Genomic DNA, 20,251 nt, shown 5'->3' with positions numbered 1-20,251 from the left:
GGAGAGCTGTAAAGCAGGAGAGAGCATTGAGGAAATGGGAGAGCTGTAAATCAGGACAGAGAGTTGGGGAAATGGGAGAGCTGTAATGCAGGAGAGAGTGTTGAGGAAATGGGAGAGATGTAAAGCAGGAGTTTGCATTGGGGAAATGAGAGAGCTGTAATGCAGGAGAGAGTGTTGAGGAAATGGGAGAGCTGTAAAGCAGGAGTTTGCGTTGGGGAAATGGGAGGGCTGTAAAGGAGGAGAGTGCGTTGTGGAAATGGTAGAGCTGTAAAGCAGCAGAGTGTTGATGAAAGAGGAGAGCTGTAAAGCAGGAGAGAGCGTTGGGGAAATGGGAGGGCTGTAAAGCAGGAGAATGCGTTGGGTAAATGGTAGAGCTGCAAAGCAGGAGACTGTTGAGGAAATAGGAGAGCTTTAAAGCAGGAGAGTGTTGGGGAAATGAGAGAGCTGTAAAGCAGGAGAGAGCGTTAGGGAAATGGGAGAGATGTAAAGCAGGAGAGAGCGTTAGGGAAATGGGAGAGCTGTAAAGCAGGAGAGAGCGTTGGGGAAATGGGAGAGCTGTAAAGCAGGAGAGAGCGTTAGGGAAATGGGATAGCTGTAAAGCAGGAGAGTGCGTTGGGGAAATGGGAGAGCTGTAAAGCAGGAGAGAGCGTTGGGGAAATGGGAGAGCTGTAAAGCAGGAGAGAGCGTTGGGGAAATGGGAGAGCTGTAAAGCAGGAGAGAGTGTTGAGGAAATGGGAGAGCTGTAAAGCAGGAGAGTGCGTTGTGGAAATGGTAGAGCTGTAAAGCAGGAGAGTGTTGATGAAATAGGAGAGCTGTAACGCAGGAGAGAGCTTTGGGGAAATGGGAGGGCTGTAAAGCAGGAGAATGTGTTGGGTAAATGGTAGAGCTGGAAAGCAGGAGAGTGTTGAGGAAATAGGAGAGCTTTAAAGCAGGAGAGTGTTGGGGAAATGGGAGAGCTGTAAAGCAGGAGAGAGCGTAATGGAAATGGGAGAGCTTTAAAGCAGGAGAGAGCGTTGGGGAAATGGGAGAGCTGTAAAGCAGGAGAGAGCGTTGGGGAAATGGGAGAGCTGTAAAGCAGGAGAGAGTGTTGGGGAAATGGGAGAGCTGTAAAGAAGGAGAGAGCGTTGGGGAAATGGGAGAGCTGTAAAGCAGGAGAGTGTTTTGGAGAAATGGGAGGACTGTAAAGCAGGAGAGAGTGTTGGGGAAATGGGAGAGCTGTAAAGCAGGAGAGAGTGTAGGGGAAATGGGAGAGCTGTAAAGCAGGAGAGTGCGTTGGGGAAATGGGAGAGATGTAAAGCAGGAGAGAGTGTTGGGGAAATGGGAGAGTTGTAAAGCAGGAGAGAGTGTTGGGGAACTGGGAGAGCTGTAAAGCAGGAGAGAGCGTTGGGGAAATGGCAGAGCTGTAAAGCAGGAGTGAGTGTTGGGGAAATGGGAGAGCTGTAAAGCAGGAGAGAGTTTTGGGGCACTGGGAGAGCTGTAAAGCAGGAGAGAGTGTTGGGGATATGGGAGAGCTGTAAAGCAGGACAGAGTGTTGGGGAACTGGGAGAGCTGTAAAGCAGCAGAGAGCATTGGGTAAATGGGAGAGCTGTAAATCAGGAGAGAGCGCTGGGGAAATAGGAGGGCTGTAAAGCAGTCGAGATTGTTGGGGAAATGGCTGAGCTGTAAAGCAGGAGAGTGTTGAGGAAATAGGAGGTCTATAAAGCAGGACAGAGCGTTGGGGAAATGGGAGAGCTGTAAAGGAGGAGAGAGAGTTGGGGAAATGGGAGAGGTGAAAAGCAGGAGAGTGTGTTGGGGAAATGGGAGAGCTGTAAAGCAGGAGTGAGCGTTGGAGAAATGGGAGAGCTGTAAAGCAGGAGAGAGTGTTGGGGAAATGGGAGAGCTGTAAAGCAGGAGAGAGTGTTGGGGAAATGGGAGAACTGTAAAGCAGGAGAGAGCGTTGGGGAAATGGGAGAGCTGTAAAGCAGGAGAGAGCGTTGGGGAAATGGGAGAGCTGTAAAGCAGGAGAGAGTGTTGGGGAAATGGGAGAGCTGTAAAGCAGGAGAGTGTTGGGGAACTGGGAGAGCTGTAAAGCAGGAGAGCCCTTTGGGGAAATGGGATAGCTGTAAAGCAGGAGAGAGTGTTGGGGAAATGGGAGAGCTGTAAAGCAGGAGAGAGCGTTGGGGAAATGGGAGAGCTGTAAAGCAGGAGAGCCCTTTGGGGAAATGGGATAGCTGTAAAGCAGGAGAGAGTATTGGGGAAATGGGAGAGCTGTACAGCAGGAGAGAGCGTTGGGGAAATGGGATAGCTGTAAAGCAGGAGAGCGCGTTGAGGAAATGGGCGAGCTGAAAAGCAGGAGAGAGCTTTGGGGAAACGGGAGAGCTGTAAAGGCGGAGAGAGTGTTGGGGAAATGGGAGAGCTGTAAAGCAGGAGAGAGCGTTGAGTAAATGGGAGAGCTGTAAATCAGGACAGAGAGTTGGGGAAATGGGAGAGCTGTAAAGCAGGAGAGAGCGTTGGGGAAATGGGAGAGCTGTAAAGCAGGAGAGAGCGTTGGGGAAATGGGAGAGCTGTAATGCAGGAGAGAGTGTTGAGGAAATGGGAGAGCTGTAAAGCAGGACTTTGCATTGGGGAAATGAGAGAGCTGTAATGCAGGAGCGAGTGTTGAGGAAATGGGAGAGCTGTAAAGCAGGAGTTTGCCTTGGGGAAATGGGAGGGCTGTAAAGCAGGAGAGTGCGTTGTGGAAATGGTAGAGCTGTAAAGCAGCAGAGTATTGATGAAATAGGAGAGCTGTAAAGCAGGAGAGAGCGTTGGGGAAATGGGAGGGCTGTAAAGCAGGAGAATGAGTTGGGTAAATGGTAGAGCTGCAAAGCAGGAGAGTGTTGAGGAAATAGGAGAGCTTTAAAGCAGGAGAGTGTTGGGGAAATGGGAGAGCTGTAAAGCAGGAGAGAGCGTTAGGGAAATGGGAGAGCTGTAAAGCAGGAGAGAGCGTTAGGCAAATGGGAGAGCTGTAAAGCAGGAGAGAGCGTTGGGGAAATGGGAGAGCTGTAAAGCAGGAGAGAGCGTTAGGGAAATGGGAAAGCTGTAAAGCAGGAGAGTGCGTTGGGGAAATGGGAGAGCTGTAAAGCAGGAGAGAGTGTTGGGGAAATGGGAGAGCTGTAAAGCCGGAGAGAGTGTTGGGGAAATGGGAGAGCTGTAAAGCAGGAGAGTGTTGAGGAACTGGGAGAGCTGTAAAGCAGGAGGGAGTGTGGGGTAAATGGGAGAGCTGTAATGCAGGAGAGAGTGTTGGGGAAATGGGAGAGCTGTAAAGCAGGAGAGAGTGTTGGGGAAATGGGGGAGCTGTAAAGCAGGAGAGAGCGTTGGGGAAATGGGAGAGCTGTAAAGCAGGAGAGCCCGTTGGGGAAAGGGGATAGCTGTAAAGCAGGAGAGAGTATTGGGGAAATAGGAGAGCTGTAAAGCAGGAGAGAGCGTTGGGGAAATGGGAGAGCTGTAAAGGAGGAGAGAGAGTTGGGGAAATGTGTGAGGTGTAAAGCAAGAGAGTGTGTTGGGGAAATGGGAGAGCTGTAAAGCAGGAGTGAGCATTGGAGAAATGGGAGAGCTGTAAAGCAGGAGAGAGTGTTGGGGAAATGGGAGAGCTGTAAAGCCGGAGAGAGTGTTGGGGAAATGGGAGAACTGTAAAGCAGGAGAGAGCGTTGGGGAAATTGGAGAGCTGTAAAGCAGGAGAGAGCGTTGGGGAAATGGGAGAGCTGTAAAGCAGGAGAGAGTGTTGGGGAAATGGGTGAGCTGTAAAGCAGGAGAGTGTTGGGGAACTGGGAGAGCTGTAAAGCAGGAGAGAGTGTGGGGGAAATGGGAGAGCTGTAAAGCAGGAGAGAGTGTTGGGGAAATGGGAGAGCTGTAAAGCAGGAGAGAGTGTTGGGGAAATGGGAGAGCTGTAAAGCAGGAGAGCCCGTTGGGGAAATGGGATAGCTGTAAAGCAGGAGAGAGTATTGGGGAAATGGGAGAGCTGTAAAGCAGGAGAGAGCATTGGGGAAATGGGAGGGCTGTAAAGCAGGAGAATACGTTGGGTAAATGGTAGAGCTGTAAAGCAGGAGTGTGCTGAGGAAATAGGAGAGCTTTAAAGCAGGAGAGTGTTGGGGAAATGGGAGAGCTGTAAAGCAGGAGAGAGCATTGGGGAAATGGGAGAGCTGTAAAGCAGGAGAGAGCGTTGGGGAAATGGGAGAGCTGTAAAGCAGGAGTGAGCGTTGGGGAAATGGGAGAGCTGTAAAGCAGGAGAGAGCGTTGGGGAAATGGGAGAGCTGTAAAGCAGGAGAGAGTGTTGGGGAAATGGGAGAGCTGTAAAGCAGAAGAGTGTTTTGGAGAAATGGGAGGGCTGTAAAGCAGGAGAGAGTCTTGGGGAAATGGGAGAGCTGTAAAGCAGGAGAGAGTGTAGGGGAAATGGGAGAGCTGTAAAGCAGGAGAGTGCGTTGGCGAAATGGGAGAGCTGTAAAGCAGGAGAGAGTGTTGGGGAAATGGGAGAGTTGTAAAGCAGGAGAGAGTGTTGGGGAACTGGGAGAGCTGTAAAGCAGGAGAGAGTGTTGGGGAAATGGGAGAGTTGTAAAGCAGGAGAGAGTGTTGGGGAACTGGGAGAGCTGTAAAGCAGGAGAGAGCGTTGGGGAAATGGGAGAGCTGTAAAGCAGGAGTGAGTGTTGGGGAAATAGGAGGGCTGTAAAGCAGGAGAGATTGTTGGGGAAATGGGTGAGCTGTAAAGCAGGAGAGTGTTGAGGAAATCGGAGGTCTATAAAGCAGGACAGAGCGTTGGGGAAATGGGAGAGCTGTAAAGGAGGAGAGAGAGTTGGGGAAATGGGAGAGGTGTAAAGCAGGAGAGTGTGTTGGGGAAATGGGAGAGCTGTAAAGCAGGAGTGAGCGTTGGGGAAATAGGAGGGCTGTAAAGCAGGAGAGATTGTTGGGGAAATGGGTGAGCTGTAAAGCAGGAGAGTGTTGAGGAAATAGGAGGTCTATAAAGCAGGACAGAGCGTTGGGGAAATGGGAGAGCTGTAAAGGAGGAGAGAGAGTTGGGGAAATGGGAGAGCTGTAAAGCAGGAGAGTGTTGGGGAACTGGGAGAGCTGTAAAGCAGGAGGGAGTGTGGAGGAAATGGGAGAGCTGTAATGCAGGAGAGAGTGTTGGGGAAATGGGAGAGCTGTAAAGCAGGAGAGAGTGTTGGGGAAATGGGAGAGCTGTAAAGCAAGAGAGAGCGTTGGGGAAATGGGAGAGCTGTAAAGCAGGAGAGAGTGTTGGGGAAATGGGAGAGCTGTAAAGCAGGAGAGTGTTGGGGAACTGGGAGAGCTGTAAAGCAGGAGGGAGTGTGGGGGAAATGGGAGAGCTGTAATGCAGGAGAGAGTGTTGGGGAAATGGGAGAGCTGTAAAGCAGGAGAGAGTGTTGGGGAAATGGGAGAGCTGTAAAGCAGGAGAAAGCGTTGGGGAAATGGGAGAGCTGTAAAGCAGGAGAGCCCGTTGGGGAAATGGGATAGCTGTAAAGCAGGAGAGAGTATTGGGGAAATGGGAGAGCTGTAAAGCAGGAGAGAGCGTTGGGGAAATGGGATAGCTGTAAAGCAGGAGAGAGCGTTGAGGAAATGGGAGAGCTGAAAAGCAGGAGAGAGCTTTGGGGAAACGGGAGAGCTGTAAAGCCGGAGAGAGTGTTGTGGAAATGGGAGAGCTGTAAAGCAGGAGAGAGCGTTGAGGAAATGGGAGAGCTGTAAATCAGGACAGAGAGTTGGGGAACTGGGAGAGCTGTAAAGCAGGAGAGAGCGTTGGGGAAATGGGAGAGCTGTAAAGCAGGAGAGAGCGTTGGGGAAATGGGAGAGCTGTAAAGCCGGAGAGAGTGTTGGGGAAATGAGAGAGCTGTAAAGCAGGAGAGTGTTGGGGAACTGGGAGAGCTGTAAAGCAGGAGGGAGTGTGGGGGAAATGGGAGAGCTGTAATGCAGGAGAGAGTGTTGGGGAAATGGGAGAGCTGTAAAGCAGGAGAGAGTGTTGGGGAAATGGGGGAGCTGTAAAGCAGGAGAGAGCGTTGGGGAAATGGGAGAGCTGTAAAGCAGGAGAGCCCGTTGGGGAAATGGGATAGCTGTAAAGCAGGAGAGAGTATTGGGGAAATGGGAGAGCTGTAAAGCAGGAGAGAGCGTTGGGGAAATGGGAGAACTGTAAAGCAGGAGAGAGCGCTGGGGAAATGGGAGAGCTGTAAAGCAAGAGAGAGCGTTGGGGAAATGGGAGAGCTGTAAAGCAGGAGAGAGTGTTGGGGAAATGGGAGAGCTGTAAAGCAGGAGAGTGTTGGGGAACTGGGAGAGCTGTAAAGCAGGAGGGAGTGTGGGGGAAATGGGAGAGCTGTAATGCAGGAGAGAGTGTTGGGGAAATGGGAGAGCTGTAAAGCAGGAGAGAGTGTTGGGGAAATGGGAGAGCTGTAAAGCAGTAGAGAGCGTTGGGGAAATGGGAGAGCTGTAAAGTAGGAGAGCCCATTGGGGAAATGGGATAGCTGTAAAGCAGGAGAGAGTATTGGGGAAATGGGAGAGCTGTAAAGCAGGAGAGAGCGTTGGGGAAATGGGATAGCTGTAAAGCAGGAGAGAGCGTTGAGGAAATGGGAGAGCTGAAAAGCAGGAGAGAGCTTTGGGGAAACGGGAGAGCTGTAAAGCCGGAGAGAGTGTTGGGGAAATGGGAGAGCTGTAAAGCAGGAGAGAGCGTTGAGGAAATGGGAGAGCTGTAAATCAGGACAGAGAGTTGGGGAACTGGGAGAGCTGTAAAGCAGGAGAGAGCGTTGGGGAAATGGGAGAGCTGTAAAGCAGGAGAGAGCGTTGGGGAAATGGGAGAGCTGTAATGCAGGAGAGAGTGTTGAGGAAATGGGAGAGATGTAAAGCAGGAGTTTGCATTGGGGAAATGAGAGAGCTGTAATGCAGGAGAGAGTGTTGAGGAAATGGGAGAGCTGTAAAGCAGGAGTTTGCGTTGGGGAAATGGGAGGGCTGTAAAGCAGGAGAGTGCGTTGTGGAAATGGTGGAGCTGTAAAGCAGCAGAGTGTTGATGAAATAGGAGAGCTGTAAAGCAGGAGAGAGCGTTTGGGTAATGGGAGGGCTGTAAAGCAGGAGAATGCGTTGGGTAAATGGTAGAGCTGCAAAGCAGGAGAGTGCTGAGGAAATAGGAGAGCTTTAAAGCAGGAGAGTGTTGGGGAAATGGGAGAGCTGTAAAGCAGGAGAGAGCGTTAGGGAAATGGGAGAGCTGTAAAGCAGGAGAGAGCGTTAGGGAAATGGGATAGCTGTAAAGCAGGAGAGTGCGTTGGGGAAATGGGAGAGCTGTAAAGCAGGAGAGAGCGTTGGGGAAATGGGAGAGCTGTAAAGCAGGAGAGAGCGTTGGGGAAATGGGAGAGCTGTAAAGCAGGAGAGAGTGTTGAGGAAATGGGAGAGCTGTAAAGCAGGAGAGAGCGTTGGGGAAATGGGAGAGCTGTAAAGCAGGAGAGAGCGTTGGGGAAATGGGAGAGCTGTAATGCAGGAGAGAGTGTTGAGGAAATGGGAGAGATGTAAAGCAGGAGTTTGCATTGGGGAAATGAGAGAGCTGTAATGCAGGAGAGAGTGTTGAGGAAATGGGAGAGCTGTAAAGCAGGAGTTTGCGTTGGGGAAATGGGAGGGCTGTAAAGCAGGAGAGTGCGTTGTGGAAATGGTGGAGCTGTAAAGCAGCAGAGTGTTGATGAAATAGGAGAGCTGTAAAGCAGGAGAGAGCGTTTGGGAAATGGGAGGGCTGTAAAGCAGGAGAATGCGTTGGGTAAATGGTAGAGCTGCAAAGCAGGAGAGTGCTGAGGAAATAGGAGAGCTTTAAAGCAGGAGAGTGTTGGGGAAATGGGAGAGCTGTAAAGCAGGAGAGAGCGTTAGGGAAATGGGAGAGCTTTAAAGCAGGAGAGAGCGTTAGGGAAATGGGATAGCTGTAAAGCAGGAGAGTGCGTTGGGGAAATGGGAGAGCTGTAAAGCAGGAGAGAACGTTGGGGAAATGGGAGAGCTGTAAAGCAGGAGAGAGCGTTGGGGAAATGGGAGAGCTGTAAAGCAGGAGAGAGTGTTGAGGAAATGGGAGAGCTGTAAAGCAGGAGTTTGCGTTGGGGAAATGGGAGAGCTGTAAAGCAGGAGAGTGCGTTGTGGAAATGGTAGAGCTGTAAAGCAGGAGAGTGTTGATGAAATAGGAGAGCTGTAAAGCAGGAGAGAGCGTTGGGGAAATGGGAGGGCTGTAAAGCAGGAGAATGTGTTGGGTAAATGGTAGAGCTGTAAAGCAGGAGAGTGTTGAGGAAATAGGAGAGCTTTAAAGCAGGAGAGTGTTGGGGAAATGGGAGAGCTGTAAAGCAGGAGAGAGCGTTAGGGAAATGGGAGAGTTGTAAAGCAGGAGAGAGCGTTCGGGAAATGGGAGAGCTGTAAAGCTGGAGAGAGCGTTGGGGAAATGGGAGAGCTGTAAAGCAGGAGAGAGTGTTGGGGAAATGGGAGAGCTGTAAAGAAGGAGAGAGTGTTGGGGAAATGGGAGAGCTGTAAAGCAGGAGAGTGTTTTGGAGAAATGGGAGGACTGTAAAGCAGGAGAGAGTGTTGGGGAAATGGGAGAGCTGTAAAGCAGGAGAGAGTGTAGGGGAAATGGGAGAGCTGTAAAGCAGGAGAGAGTGTTGGGGAACTGGGAGAGCTGTAAAGCAGGAGAGAGCGTTGGGGAAATGGCAGAGCTGTAAAGCAGGAGTGAGTGTTGGGGAAATGGTAGAGCTGTAAAGCAGGAGAGTGTTTTGGGGCACTGGGAGAGCTGTAAAGCAGGAGAGATTTTGGGGATATGGGAGAGCTGTAAAGCAGGACAGAGTGTTGGGGAACTGGGAGAGCTGTAAAGCAGCAGAGAGCATTGGGGAAATGGGAGAGCTGTAAATCAGGAGAGAGCGTTGGGGAAATAGGAGGGCTGTAAAGCAGGAGAGATTGTTGGGGAAATGGGTGAGCTGTAAAGCAGGAGAGTGTTGAGGAAATAGGAGGTCTATAAAGCAGGACAGAGCATTGGGGAAATGGGAGAGCTGTAAAGGAGGAGAGAGAGTTGGGGAAATGGGAGAGGTGTAAAGCCGGAGAGAGTGTTGGGGAAATGGGAGAACTGTAAAGCAGGAGAGAGCGTTGGGGAAATGGGAGAGCTGTAAAGCAGGAGAGAGCGTTGGGGAAATGGGAGAGCTGTAAAGCAGGAGAGAGTGTTGGGGAAATGGGAGAGCTGTAAAGCAGGAGAGTGTTGGGGAACTGGGAGAGCTGTAAAGCAGGAGAGAGTTTGGGGGAAATGGGAGAGCTGTAATGCAGGAGAGAGTGTTGGGGAAATGGGAGAGCTGTAAAGCAGGAGAGAGTGTTGGGGAAATGGGAGAGCTGTAAAGCAGGAGAGAGCGTTGGGGAAATGGGAGAGCTGTAAAGCAGGAGAGCCCGTTGGGGAAATGGGATAGCTGTAAAGCAGGAGAGAGTATTGGGGAAATGGGAGAGCTGTAAAGCAGGAGAGAGCGTTGGGGAAATGGGATAGCTGTAAAGCAGGAGAGAGCGTTGAGGAAATGGGCGAGCTGAAAAGCAGGAGAGAGCTTTGGGGAAACGGGAGAGCTGTAAAGCCGGAGAGAGTGTTGGGGAAATGGGAGAGCTGTAAAGCAGGAGAGAGCGTTGAGGAAATGGGAGAGCTGTAAATCAGGACAGAGAGTTGGGGAAATGGGAGAGCTGTAAAGCAGGAGAGAGCGTTGGGGAAATGGGAGAGCTGTAAAGCAGGAGAGAGCGTTGGGGAAATGGGAGAGCTGTAATGCAGGAGAGAGTGTTGAGGAAATGGGAGAGCTGTAAAGCAGGAGTTTGCATTGGGGAAATGAGAGAGCTGTAATGCAGGAGAGAGTGTTGAGGAAATGGAAGAGCTGTAAAGCAGGAGTTTGCCTTGGGGAAATGGGAGGGCTGTAAAGCAGGAGAGTGCGTTGTGGAAATGGTAGAGCTGTAAAGCAGCAGAGTATTGATGAAATAGGAGAGCTGTAAAGCAGGAGAGAGCGTTGGGGAAATGGGAGGGCTGTAAAGCAGGAGAATGCGTTGGGTAAATGGTAGAGCTGCAAAGCAGGAGAGTGTTGAGGAAATAGGAGAGCTTTAAAGCAGGAGAGTGTTGGGGAAATGGGAGAGCTGTAAAGCAGGAGAGAGCGTTAGGGAAATGGGAGAGCTGTAAAGCAGGAGAGAGCGTTAGGGAAATGGGAGAGCTGTAAAGCAGGAGAGAGCGTTGGGGAAATGGGAGAGCTGTAAAGCAGGAGAGAGCGTTAGGGAAATGGGAGAGCTGTAAAGAAGGAGAGTGCGTTGGGGAAATGGGAGAGCTGTAAAGCAGGAGAGAGCATTGGGGAAATGGGAGAGCTGTAAAGCAGGATAGAGCGTTGGGGAAAAGGGAGAGCTGTAAAGCAGGAGAGAGTGTGGAGGAAATGGGAGAGCTGTAAAGCAGGAGTTTGCGTTCGGGAAATTGGAGAGCTGTAAAGCAGGAGAGTGCGTTGTGGAAATGGGAGAGGTGTAAAGCAGGAGAGTGTGTTGGGGAAATGGGAGAGCTGTAAAGCAGGAGTGAGCGTTGGGGAAATAGGAGGGCTGTAAAGCAGGAGAGATTGTTGGGGAAATGGGTGAGCTGTAAAGCAGGAGAGTGTTGAGGAAATAGGAGGTCTATAAAGCAGGACAGAGCTTTGGGGAAATGGGAGAGCTGTAAAGGAGGAGAGAGAGTTGGGGAAATGGGAGAGCTGTAAAGCAGGAGAGTGTTGGGGAACTGGGAGAGCTGTAAAGCAGGAGGGAGTGTGGGGGAAATGGGAGAGTTGTAATGCAGGAGAGAGTGTTGGGGAAATGGGAGAGCTGTAAAGCAGGAGAGAGTTTTGGGGAAATGGGGGAGCTGTAAAGCAGGAGAGAGCGTTGGGGAAATGGGAGAGCTGTAAAGCAGGAGAGCCCGTTGGGGAAATGGGATAGCTGTAAAGCAGGAGAGAGTATTGGGGAAATGGGAGAGCTGTAAAGCAAGAGAGAGCGTTGGGGAAATGGGAGAGCTGTAAAGCAGGAGAGAGTGTTGGGGAAATGGGAGAGCTGTAAAGCAGGAGAGTGTTGGGGAACTGGGAGAGCTGTAAAGCAGGAGGGAGTGTGGGGGAAATGGGAGAGCTGTAATGCAGGAGAGAGTGTTGGGGAAATGGGAGAGCTGTAAAGCAGGAGAGAGTGTTGGGGAAATGGGAGAGCTGTAAAGCAGGAGAAAGCGTTGGGGAAATGGGAGAGCTGTAAAGCAGGAGAGCCCGTTGGGGAAATGGGATAGCTGTAAAGCAGGAGAGAGTATTGGGGAAATGGGAGAGCTGTAAAGCAGGAGAGAGCGTTGGGGAAATGGGATAGCTGTAAAGCAGGAGAGAGCGTTGAGGAAATGGGAGAGCTGAAAAACAGGAGAGCCCGTTGGGGAAATGGGATAGCTGTAAAGCAGGAGAGAGTATTGGGGAAATGGGAGAGCTGTAAAGCAGGAGAGAGCGTTGGGGAAATGGGAGAACTGTAAAGCAGGAGAGAGCGCTGGGGAAATGGGAGAGCTGTAAAGCAAGAGAGAGCGTTGGGGAAATGGGAGAGCTGTAAAGCAGGAGAGAGTGTTGGGGAAATGGGAGAGCTGTAAAGCAGGAGAGTGTTGGGGAACTGGGAGAGCTGTAAAGCAGGAGGGAGTGTGGGGGAAATGGGAGAGCTGTAATGCAGGAGAGAGTGTTGGGGAAATGGGAGAGCTGTAAAGCAGGAGAGAGTGTTGGGGAAATGGGAGAGCTGTAAAGCAGTAGAGAGCGTTGGGAAAATGGGAGAGCTGTAAAGCAGGAGAGCCCGTTGGGGAAATGGGATAGCTGTAAAGCAGGAGAGAGTATTGGGGAAATGGGAGAGCTGTAAAGCAGGAGAGAGCGTAGGGGAAATGGGATAGCTGTAAAGCAGGAGAGAGCGTTGAGGAAATGGGAGAGCTGAAAAGCAGGAGAGAGCTTTGGGGAAACGGGAGAGCTGTAAAGCCGGAGAGAGTGTTGGGGAAATGGGAGAGCTGTAAAGCAGGAGAGAGCGTTGAGGAAATGGGAGAGCTGTAAATCAGGACAGAGAGTTGGGGAACTGGGAGAGCTGTAAAGCAGGAGAGAGCGTTGGGGAAATGGGAGAGCTGTAAAGCAGGAGAGAGCGTTGGGGAAATGGGAGAGCTGTAATGCAGGAGAGAGTGTTGAGGAAATGGGAGAGATGTAAAGCAGGAGTTTGCATTGGGGAAATGAGAGAGCTGTAATGCAGGAGAGAGTGTTGAGGAAAGGGGAGAGCTGTAAAGCAGTAGTTTGCGTTGGGGAAATGGGAGGGCTGTAAAGCAGGAGAGTGCGTTGTGGAAATGGTGGAGCTGTAAAGCAGCAGAGTGTTGATGAAATAGGAGAGCTGTAAAGCAGGAGAGAGCGTTTGGGAAATGGGAGGGCTGTAAAGCAGGAGAATGCGTTGGGTAAATGGTAGAGCTGCAAAGCAGGAGAGTGCTGAGGAAATAGGAGAGCTTTAAAGCAGGAGAGTGTTGGGGAAATGGGAGAGCTGTAAAGCAGGAGAGAGCGTTAGGGAAATGGGAGAGCTGTAAAGCAGGAGAGAGCGTTAGGGAAATGGGATAGCTGTAAAGCAGGAGAGTGCGTTGGGGAAATGGGAGAGCTGTAAAGCAGGAGAGAGCGTTCGGGAAATGGGAGAGCTGTAAAGCAGGAGAGAGCGTTGGGGAAATGGGAGAGCTGTAAAGCAGGAGAGAGTGTTGAGGAAATGGGAGAGCTGTAAAGCAGGAGAGAGCGTTGGGGAAATGGGAGAGCTGTAAAGCAGGAGAGAGCGTTGGGGAATTGGGAGAGCTGTAATGCAGGAGAGAGTGTTGAGGAAATGGGAGAGATGTAAAGCAGGAGTTTGCATTGGGGAAATGAGAGAGCTGTAATGCAGGAGAGAGTGTTGAGGAAATGGGAGAGCTGTAAAGCAGGAGTTTGCGTTGGGGAAATGGGAGGGCTGTAAAGCAGGAGAGTGCGTTGTGGAAATGGTGGAGCTGTAAAGCAGCAGAGTGTTGATGAAATAGGAGAGCTGTAAAGCAGGAGAGAGCGTTTGGGAAATGGGAGGGCTGTAAAGCAGGAGAATGCGTTGGGTAAATGGTAGAGCTGCAAAGCAGGAGAGTGCTGAGGAAATAGGAGAGCTTTAAAGCAGGAGAGTGTTGGGGAAATGGGAGAGCTGTAAAGCAGGAGAGAGCGTTAGGGAAATGGGAGAGCTTTAAAGCAGGAGAGAGCGTTAGGGAAATGGGATAGCTGTAAAGCAGGAGAGTGCGTTGGGGAAATGGGAGAGCTGTAAAGCAGGAGAGAGCGTTGGGGAAATGGGAGAGCTGTAAAGCAGGAGAGAGCGTTGGGGAAATGGGAGAGCTGTAAAGCAGGAGAGAGTGTTGAGGAAATGGGAGAGCTGTAAAGCAGGAGTTTGCGTTGGGGAAATGGGAGAGCTGTAAAGCAGGAGAGTGCGTTGTGGAAATGGTAGAGCTGTAAAGCAGGAGAGTGTTGATGAAATAGGAGAGCTGTAAAGCAGGAGAGAGCGTTGGGGAAATGGGAGGGCTGTAAAGCAGGAGAATGTGTTGGGTAAATGGTAGAGCTGTAAAGCAGGAGAGTGTTGAGGAAATAGGAGAGCTTTAAAGCAGGAGAGTGTTGGGGAAATGGGAGAGCTGTAAAGCAGGAGAGAGCGTTAGGGAAATGGGAGAGTTGTAAAGCAGGAGAGAGCGTTCGGGAAATGGGAGAGCTGTAAAGCTGGAGAGAGCGTTGGGGAAATGGGAGAGCTGTAAAGCAGGAGAGAGTGTTGGGGAAATGGGAGAGCTGTAAAGAAGGAGAGAGTGTTGGGGAAATGGGAGAGCTGTAAAGCAGGAGAGTGTTTTGGAGAAATGGGAGGACTGTAAAGCAGGAGAGAGTGTTGGGGAAATGGGAGAGCTGTAAAGCAGGAGAGAGTGTAGGGGAAATGGGAGAGCTGTAAAGCAGGAGAGAGTGTTGGGGAACTGGGAGAGCTGTAAAGCAGGAGAGAGCGTTGGGGAAATGGCAGAGCTGTAAAGCAGGAGTGAGTGTTGGGGAAATGGTAGAGCTGTAAAGCAGGAGAGTGTTTTGGGGCACTGGGAGAGCTGTAAAGCAGGAGAGAGTGTTGGGGATATGGGAGAGCTGTAAAGCAGGACAGAGTGTTGGGGAACTGGGAGAGCTGTAAAGCAGCAGAGAGCATTGGGGAAATGGGAGAGCTGTAAATCAGGAGAGAGCGTTGGGGAAATAGGAGGGCTGTAAAGCAGGAGAGATTGTTGGGGAAATGGGTGAGCTGTAAAGCAGGAGAGTGTTGAGGAAATAGGAGGTCTATAAAGCAGGACAGAGCGTTGGGGAAATGGGAGAGCTGTAAAGGAGGAGAGAGAGTTGGGGAAATGGGAGAGGTGTAAAGCAGGAGAGTGTGTTGGGGAAATGGGAGAGCTGTAAAGCAGGAGTGAGCGTTGGAGAAATGGGAGAGCTGTAAAGCAGGAGAGAGTGTTGGGGAAATGGGAGAGCTGTAAAGCCGGAGAGAGTGTTGGGGAAATGGGAGAACTGTAAAGCAGGAGAGAGCCTTGGGGAAATGGGAGAGCTGTAAAGCAGGAGAGAGCGTTGGGGAAATGGGAGAGCTGTAAAGCAGGAGAGAGTGTTGGGGAAATGGGAGAGCTGTAAAGCAGGAGAGTGTTGGGGAACTGGGAGAGCTGTAAAGCAGGAGAGAGTTTGGGGGAAATGGGAGAGCTGTAATGCAGGAGAGAGTGTTGGGGAAATGGGAGAGCTGTAAAGCAGGAGAGAGTGTTGGGGAAATGGGAGAGCTGTAAAGCAGGAGAGAGCGTTGGGGAAATGGGAGAGCTGTAAAGCAGGAGAGCCCGTTGGGGAAATGGGATAGCTGTAAAGCAGGAGAGAGTATTGGGGAAATGGGAGAGCTGTAAAGCAGGAGAGAGCGTTGGGGAAATGGGATAGCTGTAAAGCAGGAGAGAGCGTTGAGGAAATGGGCGAGCTGAAAAGCATGAGAGAGCTTTGGGGAAACGGGAGAGCTGTAAAGCCGGAGAGAGTGTTGGGGAAATGGGAGAGCTGTAAAGCAGGAGAGAGCGTTGAGGAAATGGGAGAGCTGTAAATCAGGACAGAGAGTTGGGGAAATGGGAGAGCTGTAAATCAGGAGAGAGCGTTGGGGAAATGGGAGAGCTGTAAAGCAGGAGAGAGCGTTGGGGAAATGGGAGAGCTGTAATGCAGGAGAGAGTGTTGAGGAAATGGGAGAGCTGTAAAGCAGGAGTTTGCATTGGGGAAATGAGAGAGCTGTAATGCAGGAGAGAGTGTTGAGGAAATGGGAGAGCTGTAAAGCAGGAGTTTGCCTTGTGGAAATGGGAGGGCTGTAAAGCAGGAGAGTGCGTTGTGGAAATGGTAGAGCTGTAAAGCAGCAGAGTATTGATGAAATAGGAGAGCTGTAAAGCAGGAGAGAGCGTTGGGGAAATGGGAGGGCTGTAAAGCAGGAGAATGCGTTGGGTAAATGGTAGAGCTGCAAAGCAGGAGAGTGTTGAGGAAATAGGAGAGCTTTAAAGCAGGAGAGTGTTGGGGAAATGGGAGAGCTGTAAAGCAGGAGAGAGCGTTAGGGAAATGGGAGAGCTGTAAAGCAGGAGAGAGCGTTAGGGAAATGGGAGAGCTGTAAAGCAGGAGAGAGCGTTGGGGAAATGGGAGAGCTGTAAAGCAGGAGAGAGCGTTAGGGAAATGGGAGAGCTGTAAAGCAGGAGAGTGCGTTGGGGAAATGGGAGAGCTGTAAAGCAGGAGAGAGCATTGGGGAAATGGGAGAGCTGTAAAGCAGGATAGAGCGTTGGGGAAATGGGAGAGCTGTAAAGCAGGAGAGAGTGTTGAGGAAATGGGAGAGCTGTAAAGCAGGAGTTTGCGTTCGGGAAATTGGAGAGCTGTAAAGCAGGAGAGTGCGTTGTGGAAATGGTAGAGCTGTAAAGCAGGAGAGTGTTGATGAAATAGGAAAGCTGTAAAGCAGGAGAGAGCGTTGGGGAAATGGAAGGGCTGTAAAGCAGGAGAATACGTTGGGTAAATGGTAGAGCTGTAAAGCAGGAGTGTGTTGAGGAAATAGGAGAGCTTTAAAGCAGGAGAGTGTTGGGGAAATGGGAGAGCTGTAAAGCAGGAGAGAGCATTGGGGAAATGGGAGAGCTGTAAAGCAGGAGAGAGCGTTGGGGAAATGGGAGAGCTGTAAAGCAGCAGAGAGCGTTGGGGAAATGGGAGAGCTGTAAAGCAAGAGAGAGCGTTGGGGAAATGGGAGAGCTGTAAAGCAGGAGAGAGTGTTGGTGAAATGGGAGAGCTGTAAAGCAGGAGAGTGTTTTGGAGAAATGGGAGGGCTGTAAAGCAGGAGAGAGTGTTGGGGAAATGGGAGAGCTGTAAAGCAGGAGAGAGTGTAGGGGAAATGGGAGAGCTGTAAAGCAGGAGAGTGCGTTGGGGAAATGGGGGAGCTGTAAAGCAGGAGAGAGTTTTGGGGCACTGGGAGAGCTGTAAAGCAGGAGAGAGTGTTGGGGATATGGGAGAGCTGTAAAGCAGGACAGAGTGTTGGGGAACTGGGAGAGCTGTAAAGCAGCAGAGAGCATTGGGGAAATGGGAGAGCTGTAAATCAGGAGAGAGCGTTGGGGAAATAGGAGGTCTATAAATCAGGACAGAGCGTTGGGGAAATGGGAGAGCTGTAAAGGAGGAGAGAGAGTTGGGGAAATGGGAGAGGTGTAAAGCAGGAGAGCCCGTTGGGGAAATGGGATAGCTGTAAAGCAGGAGAGAGTATTGGGGAAATGGGAGAGCTGTAAAGCAGGAGAGAGCGTTGGGGAAATGGGATAGCTGTAAAGCAGGAGAGAGCGTTGAGGAAATGGGCGAGCTGAAAAGCAGGAGAGAGCTTTGGGGAAACGGGAGAGCTGTAAAGCCGGAGAGAGTGTTGGGGAAATTGGAGAGCTGTAAAGCAGGAGAGAGCTTTGAGGAAATGGGAGAGCTGTAAATCAGGACAGAGAGTTGGGGAAATGGGAGAGCTGTAAAGCAGGAGAGAGCGTTGGGGAAATGGGAGAGCTGTAAAGCAGGAGAGAGCGTTGGGGAAATGGGGGAGCTGTAATGCAGGAGAGAGTGTTGAGGAAATGGGAGAGCTGCAAAGCAGGAGTTTGCATTGGGGAAATGAGAGAGCTGTAATGCAGGAGAGAGTGTTGAGGAAATGGGAGAGCTGTAAAGCAGGAGCTTGCCTTGGGGAAATGGGAGGGCTGTAAAGCAGGAGAGTGCGTTGTGGAAATGGTAGAGCTGTAAAGCAGCAGAGTATTGATGAAATAGGAGAGCTGTAAAGCAGGAGAGAGCGTTGGGGAAATGGGAGGGCTGTAAAGCAGGAGAATGCTTTGGGTAAATGGTAGAGCTGCAAAGCAGGAGAGTGTTGAGGAAATAGGAGAGCTTTAAAGCAGGAGAGTGTTGGGGAAATGGGAGAGCTGTAAAGCAGGAGAGAGCGTTAGGGAAATGGGAGAGCTGTAAAGCAGGAGAGAGCGTTAGGGAAATGGGAGAGCTGTAAAGCAGGAGAGAGCGTTGGGGAAATGGGAGAGCTGTAAAGCAGGAGAGAGCGTTAGGGAAATGGGATAGCTGTAAAGCAGGAGAGTGCGTTGGGGAAATGGGAGAGCTGTAAAGCAGGAGAGAGCGTTGGGGAAATGGGAGAGCTGTAAAGCAGGAGAGAGCGTTGGGGAAATGGGAGAGCTGTAAAGCAGGAGAGAGTGTTGAGGAAATAGGAGAGCTGTAAAGCAGGAGTTTGCGTTCGGGAATTTGCAGAGCTGTAAAGCAGGAGAGTGCGTTGTGGAAATGGTAGAGCTGTAAAGCAGGAGAGTGTTGATGAAATAGGAAAGCTGTAAAGCAGGAGAGAGCGTTGGGGAAGTGGGAGGGCTGTAAAGCAGGAGAATACGTTGGGTAAATGGTAGAGCTGTAAAGCAGGAGTGTGTTGAGGAAATAGGAGAGCTTTAAAGCAGGAGAGTGTTGGGGAAATGGGAGAGCTGTAAAGCAGGAGAGAGCATTGGGGAAATGGGAGAGCTGTAAAGCAGGAGAGAGCGTTGGGGAAATGGGAGAGCTGTAAAGCAGGAGAGAGCGTTGGGGAAATGGGAGAGCTGTAAAGCAGGAGAGAGCGTTGGGGAAATGGGAGAGCTGTAAAGCAGGAGAGAGTGTTGGGGAAATGGGAGAGCTGTAAAGCAGAAGAGTGTTTTGGAGAAATGGGAGGGCTGTAAAGCAGGAGAGAGTGTTGGGGAAATGGGAGAGCTGTAAAGCAGGAGAGAGTGTAGGGGAAATGGGAGAGCTGTAAAGCAGGATAGAGCGTTGGGGAAATGGGAGAGATGTAAAGCAGGAGAGAGTGTTGGGGAAATGGGAGAGCTGTAAAGCAGGAGAGAGTGTTGGGGAAATGGGAGAGTTGTAAAGCAGGAGAGAGTGTTGGGGAACTGGGAGAGCTGTAAAGCAGGAGAGAGCGTTGGGGAAATGGGAGAGCTGTAAAGCAGGAGTGAGTGTTGGGGAAATAGGAGGGCTGTAAAGCAGGAGAGATTGTTGGGGAAATAGGTGAGCTGTAAAGCAGGAGAGTGTTGAGGAAATAGGAGGTCTATAAAGCAGGACAGAGCGTTGGGGAAATGGGAGAGCTGTAAAGGAGCAGAGAGAGTTGGGGAAATGGGAGAGGTGTAAAGCAGGAGAGTGTGTTGGGGAAATGGGAGAGCTGTAAAGCAGGAGTGAGCGTTGGAGAAATGGGAGAGCTGTAAAGAAGGAGAGAGTGTTGGGGAAATGGGAGAGCTGTAAAGCCGGAGAGAGTGTTGGGGAAATGGGAGAGCTGTAAAGCAGGAGAGTGTTGGGGAACTGGGAGAGCTGTAAAGCAGGAGGGAGTGTGGGGGAAATGGGAGAGCTGTAATGCAGGAGAGAGTGTTGGGGAAATGGGAGAGCTTTAAAGCAGGAGAGAGTGTTGGGGAAATGGGGGAGCTGTAAAGCAGGAGAGAGCGTTGGGGAAATGGGAGAGCTGTAAAGCAGGAGAGCCCGTTGGGGAAATGGGATAGCTGTAAAGCAGGAGAGAGTATTGGGGAAATGGGAGAGCTGTAAAGCAGGAGAGAGCGTTGGGGAAATGGGAGAACTGTAAAGCAGGACAGAGCGTTGGGGAAATGGGAGAGCTGTAAAGCAAGAGAGAGCGTTGGGGAAATGGGAGAGCTGTAAAGCAGGAGAGAGTGTTGGGGAAATGGGAGGGCTGTAAAGCAGGAGAATGCCTTGGGTAAATGGTAGAGCTGCAAAGCAGGAGAGTGTTGAGGAAATAGGAGAGCATTAAAGCAGGAGAGTGTTCGAGAAATGGGAGAGCTGTAAAGCAGGAGAGAGCGTTAGGGAAATGGGAGAGCTGTAAAGCAGGAGAGAGCGTTAGGGAAATGGGAGAGCTGTAAAGCAGGAGAGAGCGTTGGGGAAATGGGAGAGCTGTAAAGCAGGAGAGAGCGTTAGGGAAATGGGAGAGCTGTAAAGCAGGAGAGTGCGTTGGGGAAATGGGAGAGCTGTAAAGCAGGAGAGAGCGTTGGGGAAATGGGAGAGCTGTAAAGCAGGAGAGTGTTGGGGAACTGGGAGAGCTGTAAAGCAGGAGGGAGTGTGGGGGAAATGGGAGAGCTGTAATGCAGGAGAGAGTGTTGGGGAAATGGGAGAGCTGTAAAGTAGGAGAGAGTGTTGGGCAAATGGGAGAGCTGTAAAGCAGGAGAGAGCGTTGGGGAAATGGGAGAGCGGTAAAGCAGGAGAGCCCGTTGGGGAAATGGGATAGCTGTAAAGTAGGAGAGAGTATTGGGGAAATGGGAGAGCTGTAAAGCAGGAGAGAGCGTTGGGGAAATGGGATAGCTGTAAAGCAGGAGAGAGCGTTGAGGAAATGGGAGAGCTGAAAAGCAGGAGAGAGCTTTGGGGAAACGGGAGAGCTGTAAAGCCGGAGAGAGTGTTGGGGAAATGGGAGAGCTGTAAAGCAGGAGAGAGCGTTGAGGAAATGGGAGAGCTGTAAATCAGGACAGAGAGTTGGGGAACTGGGAGAGCTGTAAAGCAGGAGAGAGCGTTGGGGAAATGGGAGAGCTGTAAAGCAGGAGAGAGCGTTGGGGAAATGGGAGAGCTGTAATGCAGGAGAGAGTGTTGAGGAAATGGGAGAGATGTAAAGCAGGAGTTTGCATTGGGGAAATGAGAGAGCTGTAATGCAGGAGAGAGTGTTGAGGAAATGGGAGAGCTGTAAAGCAGGAGTTTGCCTTGGGGAAATGGGAGGGCTGTAAAGCAGGAGAGTGCGTTGTGGAAAT

Source organism: Cetorhinus maximus, chromosome 20 (assembly GCF_964194155.1).
Source record: "Cetorhinus maximus chromosome 20, sCetMax3.hap1.1, whole genome shotgun sequence".
Classification (NCBI taxonomy): Eukaryota; Metazoa; Chordata; class Chondrichthyes; order Lamniformes; family Cetorhinidae; genus Cetorhinus; species Cetorhinus maximus.
Note: the sequence above shows the minus strand (reverse complement) of the source record.